At 30.0% G+C, this 8360-nt stretch overlaps 1 long non-coding RNA gene across 1 annotated transcript; it reads right to left on the minus strand.

Moving 5' to 3' along the window:
• Positions 1-841: 841 nt before the first annotated feature.
• LOC139485086 (uncharacterized) lies at positions 842-8140 on the minus strand. Its single transcript, XR_011655252.1, has 2 exons — positions 7952-8140; positions 842-4642 (listed from the first exon to the last, which is right to left on the minus strand). It is a non-coding gene; the product is annotated as an uncharacterized lncRNA (long non-coding RNA).
• Between the last annotated feature and the right edge of the window lie 220 nt (positions 8141-8360).

Genomic DNA, 8360 nt, shown 5'->3' on the forward strand with positions numbered 1-8360 from the left:
ATCTATTACAGCGTATCTTTATCCTTGTTTTTTTTATCCATTTCCATTTCCTTGTTTTTTTTATCCATTTCCATGACACTTCACCACTAATTACGTACATCTTGATAAAGATTGAATCGTTGGTTTTCCCGTTTAAAAGGTTTTACACTGTGGCCCTTTATAACTTGCTGTTCGGTGTGAGCCAAGACTCCATGTTGAATACCGTATTTTGACGTATAAAGGTATATTTTTATAAATTGTGACTCGTTTTGAGAGTTGTCTCATTGTCACATATGACATCTTATCTATCTGTGGCTCAACCCGAAACGAGACGGGATAAAAAACACACTTTTTTAATATATTTATAATGGGCTTAATATGAGTCAGAAAAGAGTAGAATAGTGGGTCGCGTTGAGGTATAAGCGTGACGCGGAATTGCCGATTTTTTTTGTAAGCGTGACACGTGATAGTCAAATGATTGTGTCGTGAAAACGAGAAATAAAGTATAGCGGAACACGGAAAATTAAAAAAAATTAGAACTGCATAGAATAAGCGGGATACATCTGATAAAGCAGTAAGCGGGATCAGGGATCAGACCCCCCCCCCCCCCCCCAATGAGACCCCAGAATAAGATACTTTTTTATCTTCATCCTATTGTTACAGTCATGCCTTCAATAACAAATGTATCCCATGCATGCATTTTTATAGACAAAAGACCTTATGAATATTTGGGGTTCTTTGACATGCTGAATCTAACCTTGTATCCAGTTTGGGGATTTTTACCAAGTTACCGTAATAGCCAACATAGAGGTCCAAAGGGTCTAAGATCATCAAACATGAATTGTTCATTACGGATAAATGATTTTGTATCAAGGGTGCTCTACTTCACGTACCAATGCAAACAAAAAAGTTCGCCCACACCTTACATTTCATGTTTTAATGACTGTGGATAATTTATGTCGCATACCGTTTCACCTTATACAGTTAAAATCATGCAAGCAACACTCGAGTCAAGAACATTTGTTCTACCAAAACTGTCTTTTTCAGAATATGGAAATTGAGGCAGTTGAGGGTACAACTGGGGAAAGTTAATCTTTTATAAGCTTTTCTGTCACCATTGCGTTTCAAGATGCATATTTCTCTGTTCGCAAGTGTATTTATTGCGTGGAAGATAACGTCCTCAAATGTACTCGTCTCTATTTTACACAGACTGCACTTAAACTCCGCAATATCAATCTTTGACTTCAAAAAAATACAGAAATATCTTTTATTTTTTTTTAAATCAAGGAAAAACGTAATTTGAAGAATACAATATGACATTTTGAGAAGCGTTTTTGTTACAAATTTGAAAAGCTATATATTTGATAAAGAATGAATGAGGAGTTTGTATTTCAATTTGAAAATACATTTATCATAAATTCTAAAGTCATCAACTAAGTTTTTTCATTTGTTTCAAGTGCATTTATCACATAATTCTACAATAAAAATTCCTCGCATCTTCGAAAATTCCACATCAGAAATGACTGCACTAACAGTGATAATTCATCGCATCTAAAGTTGAAATGGATCGCTTTCAAAAATCGATATGCTATATTAAGTTGCTTTTATAACACTTATTTGAACTTTAATGCTATGTTTGTACATAATAAAGACATATCACAATGAAAATATGTAGAAACTTTCCTTCAAATCAATTAATTTGGTATTTTCAAAACGTAAACAAATACAGTTTTCCCATGATCCTTTATTCTACAATAGACATACCCGCATATGACAGTGAAAATGAACTAGCTGGATTCGCACTTTGTATACACTGATTATGTATGTTTACTTTTTTTTTATTAAAACAGTATGAAATAAACAAAGGAATATCACAGATCAATATATGTGTTCAACTTAATAATTATACATATATCACAATCATAGTGTTTTAGGTAATTATCACAGTTTCCTCATCTATTTATTCATCACGTGGGTAATACATGAAAACATATAAATCTGTAATGTAATTGCTGACGTGCAATGTTCATATCATTTCTTATTTTCTGTTGGCATTTTGAAAAATAAATTGTTTATAGAAAATGCATACATTAGCGAAAGACAAAGGTAGAATAACAATTTTAAATATAATCTTGTCAAACATTTCTCAATACAGTGGTTTTCTGAGTCGATAATTAAACCGACAAAATCAAATCTAAAGTATATGCTTTGTGTATTAAACTGAAATAAAAACAAACAAATAATGCAATACTAGCCATTAGCCAATTCATGCAACAAATTAAAACAAAATAGTTCAAGAAACTTTACCAAAAATAAAAAGTACAGATGGAAACATAATGGAAAACATTTTTTTTTTACTTTTTATATTAATTTGTTTAGAGTTGTGTTATACATCATGTTCTGATTAATACGTGTACATAAAAGGATAAAACAGTCTTCAAAAAGAATAGTTAATGTCAGACATTTAACCGAATATAAAAGCAAAAACAAGACCAACTAATCAAACCATCCTTAAGCTTTAATGAATCTATTCCTAAGATTTGGTTCTTTGAATTGCAAACAAATATGGTTATCATTAGCGTTACCCTCAAAATGATAATCTTTCTTTTTTGATATACATGCATTCCAATTTTCATATTTCAGACACATTCATTTAAATGACAAATACAGTTCCCTTTATAATGAATATACACAATAAATTAATTTAACTTTCATGCTTTCAATGTACACTGTTTTTCACTAGGCATAATTCTACAATTTTCAAATACCTTATTTTTTTTAAGATTACATTCAAAGCAGTATATACACTTTTCTACTAGGTTCTAAATGCATTTATGGATATCATTTGATGATAGCAGAAACAACACGCCTCCAAATCTGTGTGTCTTAGTATTTTTAAGTGACATGCATAAAATTGAAAGTTTAACAAACATTTGGACTGGGATATGATCATTACAAAAACATCAACATTTATTGTATATAATTAATACATTACTTAAAATAAATAATTGAGATTATTTATTTTAAAATGATGCACACTTACATGTTGAGTAAAACTTTCTCGTACACTACATTGGTGGTAGTCACTCCGTATTATACAATTAACAATGTATTATGAAGCTGTCTATGGTATTTTTCAATCAAAGCTTAACACTCGTAAAGGACTTCGAATGGAAACTTCAACATACTATTCAAATAAAGACAAGAGTAGTAAACCGCTGTTCGAAAGTCATGAATCAATTGAGAGGAAACAAACTAAAACTGGGGGAAACACATCACGTATAACAGGAAAAACAGAACAAAGACTGAAGTGCAACAAATACATCCCCAAATGCAACATACATATAAACGAACTATTATTTCAATTGCCATATTCCTTACTTGGTACAGAATATTTTACGAAAAAATGGTGGGTTGTACAAGATTTTTTGACTTGCAAAATCTTGCGCTTAATGGCAATGTTAAAATTATCGCTAAAATGACAACATTATATGACAGGAATACAGTACAAATAAATGCATGAACACTCAGGACAGTACAATACATAAATAAATTATATAATAGTACATGTTGACATGTTAACCACAGAAAAACAACGAATACCTAAAACATCTCTCTTGGTAAATTAACATTTTAGTATATATGAAGAATGGTAAAAACTTAATGAAAAGTGCTGTTGAAAAAAAACAGGCCTATAAAACAATGAAATATAAACCAATTTTCAAGTAGAACAAAGAATTTAATTTGAAGATTACAATCAAGGTGCCGTGTAAGTATACGAAACTGTAGTCCAAACGAATCATCGACAAAAAGATAGACCAATACACATGGTACACAACATAAAGACCTACCGATGCTGTTAACCTATCTCAAGCATGTGCGTTCATATTGGTTTTAGTATTATATTGTTGTTGCTTCATCTTTTATTCTCATAAGTGTGGTGTTTTTTTTTATTGTTTGCCTATCGTTGTTTATATGTCTGATCATGGTGCTGTCTGTTTATAATTGGGCACCTCGTTCTATTGCCTAACTTGACATCATCGCCCTCGTGACATTTGCTGTACATACATACTTGCAACTGTTAACTGATTGTGCACATCAACTTGAATAATGAAACCACAAAGTTGTGATACACACTTAAAATTAAACCTTTAGAGATTTTGTTCAATGTTTGTCCTTGGGAGTTTTTTAAACTATGACATTGGTAGTTATTGCAAACAATATCAGTCAAATCTATATAAAAGTTAGAAAAAAGACGAACAAGACTGAGGTGAATTATGAAATTAAAATGTTTGAACGAAAATCTCGTAACCTGTATCGAATAATTTTACTCGATTTTATCAGGAAAGCTTATATAAAAGTAATAGTGTAAAAATGGAAAACAATGGATAATAAAGTTGTCTTTAAACATTCTCTTTTCGATAGAGTTTATTTATGTCGAACATTTTTCAATCATTGTTCACAGCACAATTCCGTCAATACTGATGCATGATAACAAGTGTGTCGTCCATCTTATCTTGTTATTGTCTTGTTATTGATGGTAAAGGTGCATTTTCATTTTTATTAACATCCAGAGGTGGTTTTTCTATAGGTGGAAGCGAGTGATTCTTTTCCTTCGGCGTCTGTATATCAACTACGACCTTTGGAGATGCTGGATCGATCGCTGTAAAAATGTATTATTTAGATTGAAACACATTGTTTTTTAACAATACAGTTAAATCAAAATTTTGAAGTCGCTTTTCATCTACAGCTTATTTTAGTATATGTTATTGGACATTTTCCATACAAACCAATCACATTTACCGGGCAGGTTACTGCGATGAAAAATGCAAATTTATTAAGTTTTGACTTTTATTTAATAACACCAAATCAATTATGTTGCTGAGGTATTCATGGTATTTGTTCCGGAAAGTTTCTTACGACTTGTTTTAAAATCATGTTATTCAAAATCCTATGAGGTACGACAATGAGCCCTTGAAGGTGCACTATATAATACAACTTAAATCGTAAAATTTCGTAACAATTCTTTCAAGAAGGTTTCAGGATCTTATGATGCCACCAACCAGAATATATTTATTTATAAATCTACTGAGATACACAATGTAAGTTCTAGCTGATGTTATTTACAATATAAGTATTAAGTTTCAAAACACTTATCAAATGATATAACAGTATACATATTATCTGCCAGTATAAAAAGTATTACAGCTAATGGCTAGTCGCAGTACAAGGTACGGTTTTAAAAGTATTTTAAAAGCTTTATGAAAACTGCCCGGAACCAAAGTCCTATAATATTGTGCTTTTTCAAAAAGCCTATGGTGATTCTTAATATATATTTTGTTATCAAAAATACCTCAAACTGTGCGGAAATGTCTTCAATTTCTCAAATGAAAGTGGTCTACCTGATGTTTATGGGATTATACTTACAGACACATTGAAATTAAACAAGCTGGTAAACAGTGTCAATATCTGCTTTAACTTTAGTATGACATAAATGTGATTTTTTTTCTTTCTCAGCCAAGGAATGTAATACTGCAGTCAAATTGAAACGTAAATAGTGTAAGTTTATCTATTAATCCCAAACTGTATCATTATCAGAACCTATCGATACAAGTTGAATAGGTTGATGTTATACACGTTCATATTTTCAATTCGATCAAACAAGTTTCCATCGATTTACTTCATTAGCAGAAACTGATACTGTTATTACTATAACCATTCATGCTAAAATAATGATTTAATTCAATACTACAAATACATACATTTACTCACACCCTAACGTCATTAGCCTTGGATTCATCGTCTTTTTGGATGAAAAATTACATTAATTTTGTTATTACTTAATTATCTTTAATTAGTAATAAACTTAATAAAGTAAATTCGTTGACGGAAAAAGCTTGCTTTTTGATATATCAATCTATACTTTTTTCTAATTAAATAAGCTGAAAGGAACTTATCAATCCTTCATTAAGGTTACAATAACTGTAAATGGGCTCCTATCCACTTCAGCATAAACAAGTAACACATATAAAGTGGCGTTATAAGTCACAACATGAACGTTTGAGAAACAAATATGATCTGACTTCTGCATGCAATTTAAAAAAAAAAATGCGTACAGAAATTAGTTTCTTTACAAAACAACCAGAAGGAACGCTGAAAACAATAAACGTATCCTTATTTATATATATTTATAAAAATAATGAGCAAATTTTCATTAGAAAATAAAACTTAAATAAGTAAATATGACCAATTGAATTGTTAAACAAAAGTGTATATGACCCAGCTGCCCTTTTTTGTTCTAAACGAACAGTGTTGTCATACTATGCTTTGTTTTTGTTTGCCCACCGAATTGAAATATATATATATATATATGTGTTACTTTACCACGGAAAGTAGTCCTACTGACCATGTCGTAACATGATCCCACAAATATTAGTCTTTCGTTATTTACTACAAAGTATATATTTACATCTTTAACAAACACAACATCAAACTATACTACTGTTGTACAAACGGAATTAATAACACGTCTTCACTCTTAGTAAACAGAGAATACATACAACACATAAAGGGAGTACAAAGATTATATTTCGTGTCAACTAATAACACATAATAAGGTAATGGAATACAAAAGGGTAAACTTGGTGATCCTCAACAATACTTATGTTACCTATGGTGGATGCAAATATAATACTACGTCTGTTATTTCTTTCAGCGGGCGATCCATCTAATGAAGAATTGTCCATAAACGTGATTTATTAACTAATTATTAACAATGGTAAGGTTTGATATTATTGGAATCAAATGTTTGAATTCTTATTTTATTACTGATTAATACAACTTGTTACAGGAAATGAAATAGCTTTTTGAAATACGTCCGAAGACAATAATTTCACAATTTGATGTCAAAAGGTGTTAAAAAGTATTAAAAATCGAATTGATATAAGATGAAAATAAAATAATGATTCCTAGTCAATATCGATTTCTATTTCAGTGCTCAAGACTTTTTTAACGAACCATAATTTGATGTTCTGTGATCTTCAATGGCTGCTTTCACTTTAACGTATACCATAAAAGTCATTCTATTCTTAAGGTAGATCATAAGTAAATGTTTTTTGAGACAGAATTTTCTTATAATTTGACAAAATGAAGATTTCCCTATGCTCTTTTCAAAAATATAATAAAAAGTATGGGTCACCGTGCTATTTTTCAAGCTATGAGTCGTTGAAAATTGCCTAAATTTGGTTAGTTTGTTCATGAAAAAACACATAACAGTGCATAAAAAAAATTCTATGAGATAGAATTTTTAAATAAATTGTGAGAAGATAGGTTTTATAAAATGCTTTAAGAAAATAAAAAGAAAACATGGTGTCACCGAACTTGTTTTCTTGCCACAACTAAAAATAAAAAATTTCCCTATTAGCTCAGTATAAATTTTGTGCTAAAAGAGTTATCTCCCCTTAAATGGCTCATTTGAAAAAAAATGATTTTAAAAACCAAAAAGGTTGATATTTGTTAAAATATTTTGAATAATACAATAAATTAGCAAGTTTTCTTTATATAAATAAACAGTCTAACCATTAAATTGCAAATCTGTTTCCAAATTTGCTGATTTGGGCAAATAACTAGACCGATTTTGTACTGTGATTGTACAATCCAAGATGGCGGTATACCATGAATCTACCTTAAATCATGACAAGTTATGTCCAATTTATTTCTTAACGTCAGAATCTTAATCTATCAATTGTTGACAGAAGAACACTTTTACATAGTTCATTTTTTCGGCCCAGTTTCAAGCTTTAAAATGCATGAATGCTTTTTACAAAATGAGAAAGTTTTAATTTTGTAATTTGAATACACAAAATTGCAAAGAAACTTGAACTAAAGCATTTAAATTTCTAAACAATCTATCAATGATTTCTCATTCGGTATATTGTTAACATGCATATTTGAAATTTGATATATAATTTACCTGGTTTTTCAGCGTTTTCCTCAGATCCATTTTGTACTTTTGATTTTTGCCATGGGAACGGTTTTTTCTTATATTTATGATAAAATATAAATCCACCAATAGCTCCCGCTATTAAAATGATTAGTACAACAACTACGCCAGCTATAATTCCAACATTAGATGAGGAGGAGGACGCCGCCGACGCTGACGTAAATGCTGTATAAAAAGGTAAAAAAAAGTTAGTTCTTAATATTCAACAAAATTCTTAATGTTCAAAAGTGGGTATATTATCAAAATGAAACAACATACATAAGTTAAAAAAAAAGGAAATATAATAATTAACCCAAACATATGTGGTTAACATCAAAGTTTTAACTAATATATATGTAGATAATATTTTATTATAAATTCGCATTTCTAGTAATGAACA

This window comes from Mytilus edulis, chromosome 8 (assembly GCF_963676685.1).
Source record: "Mytilus edulis chromosome 8, xbMytEdul2.2, whole genome shotgun sequence".
NCBI lineage: Eukaryota > Metazoa > Mollusca > Bivalvia > Mytilida > Mytilidae > Mytilus > Mytilus edulis.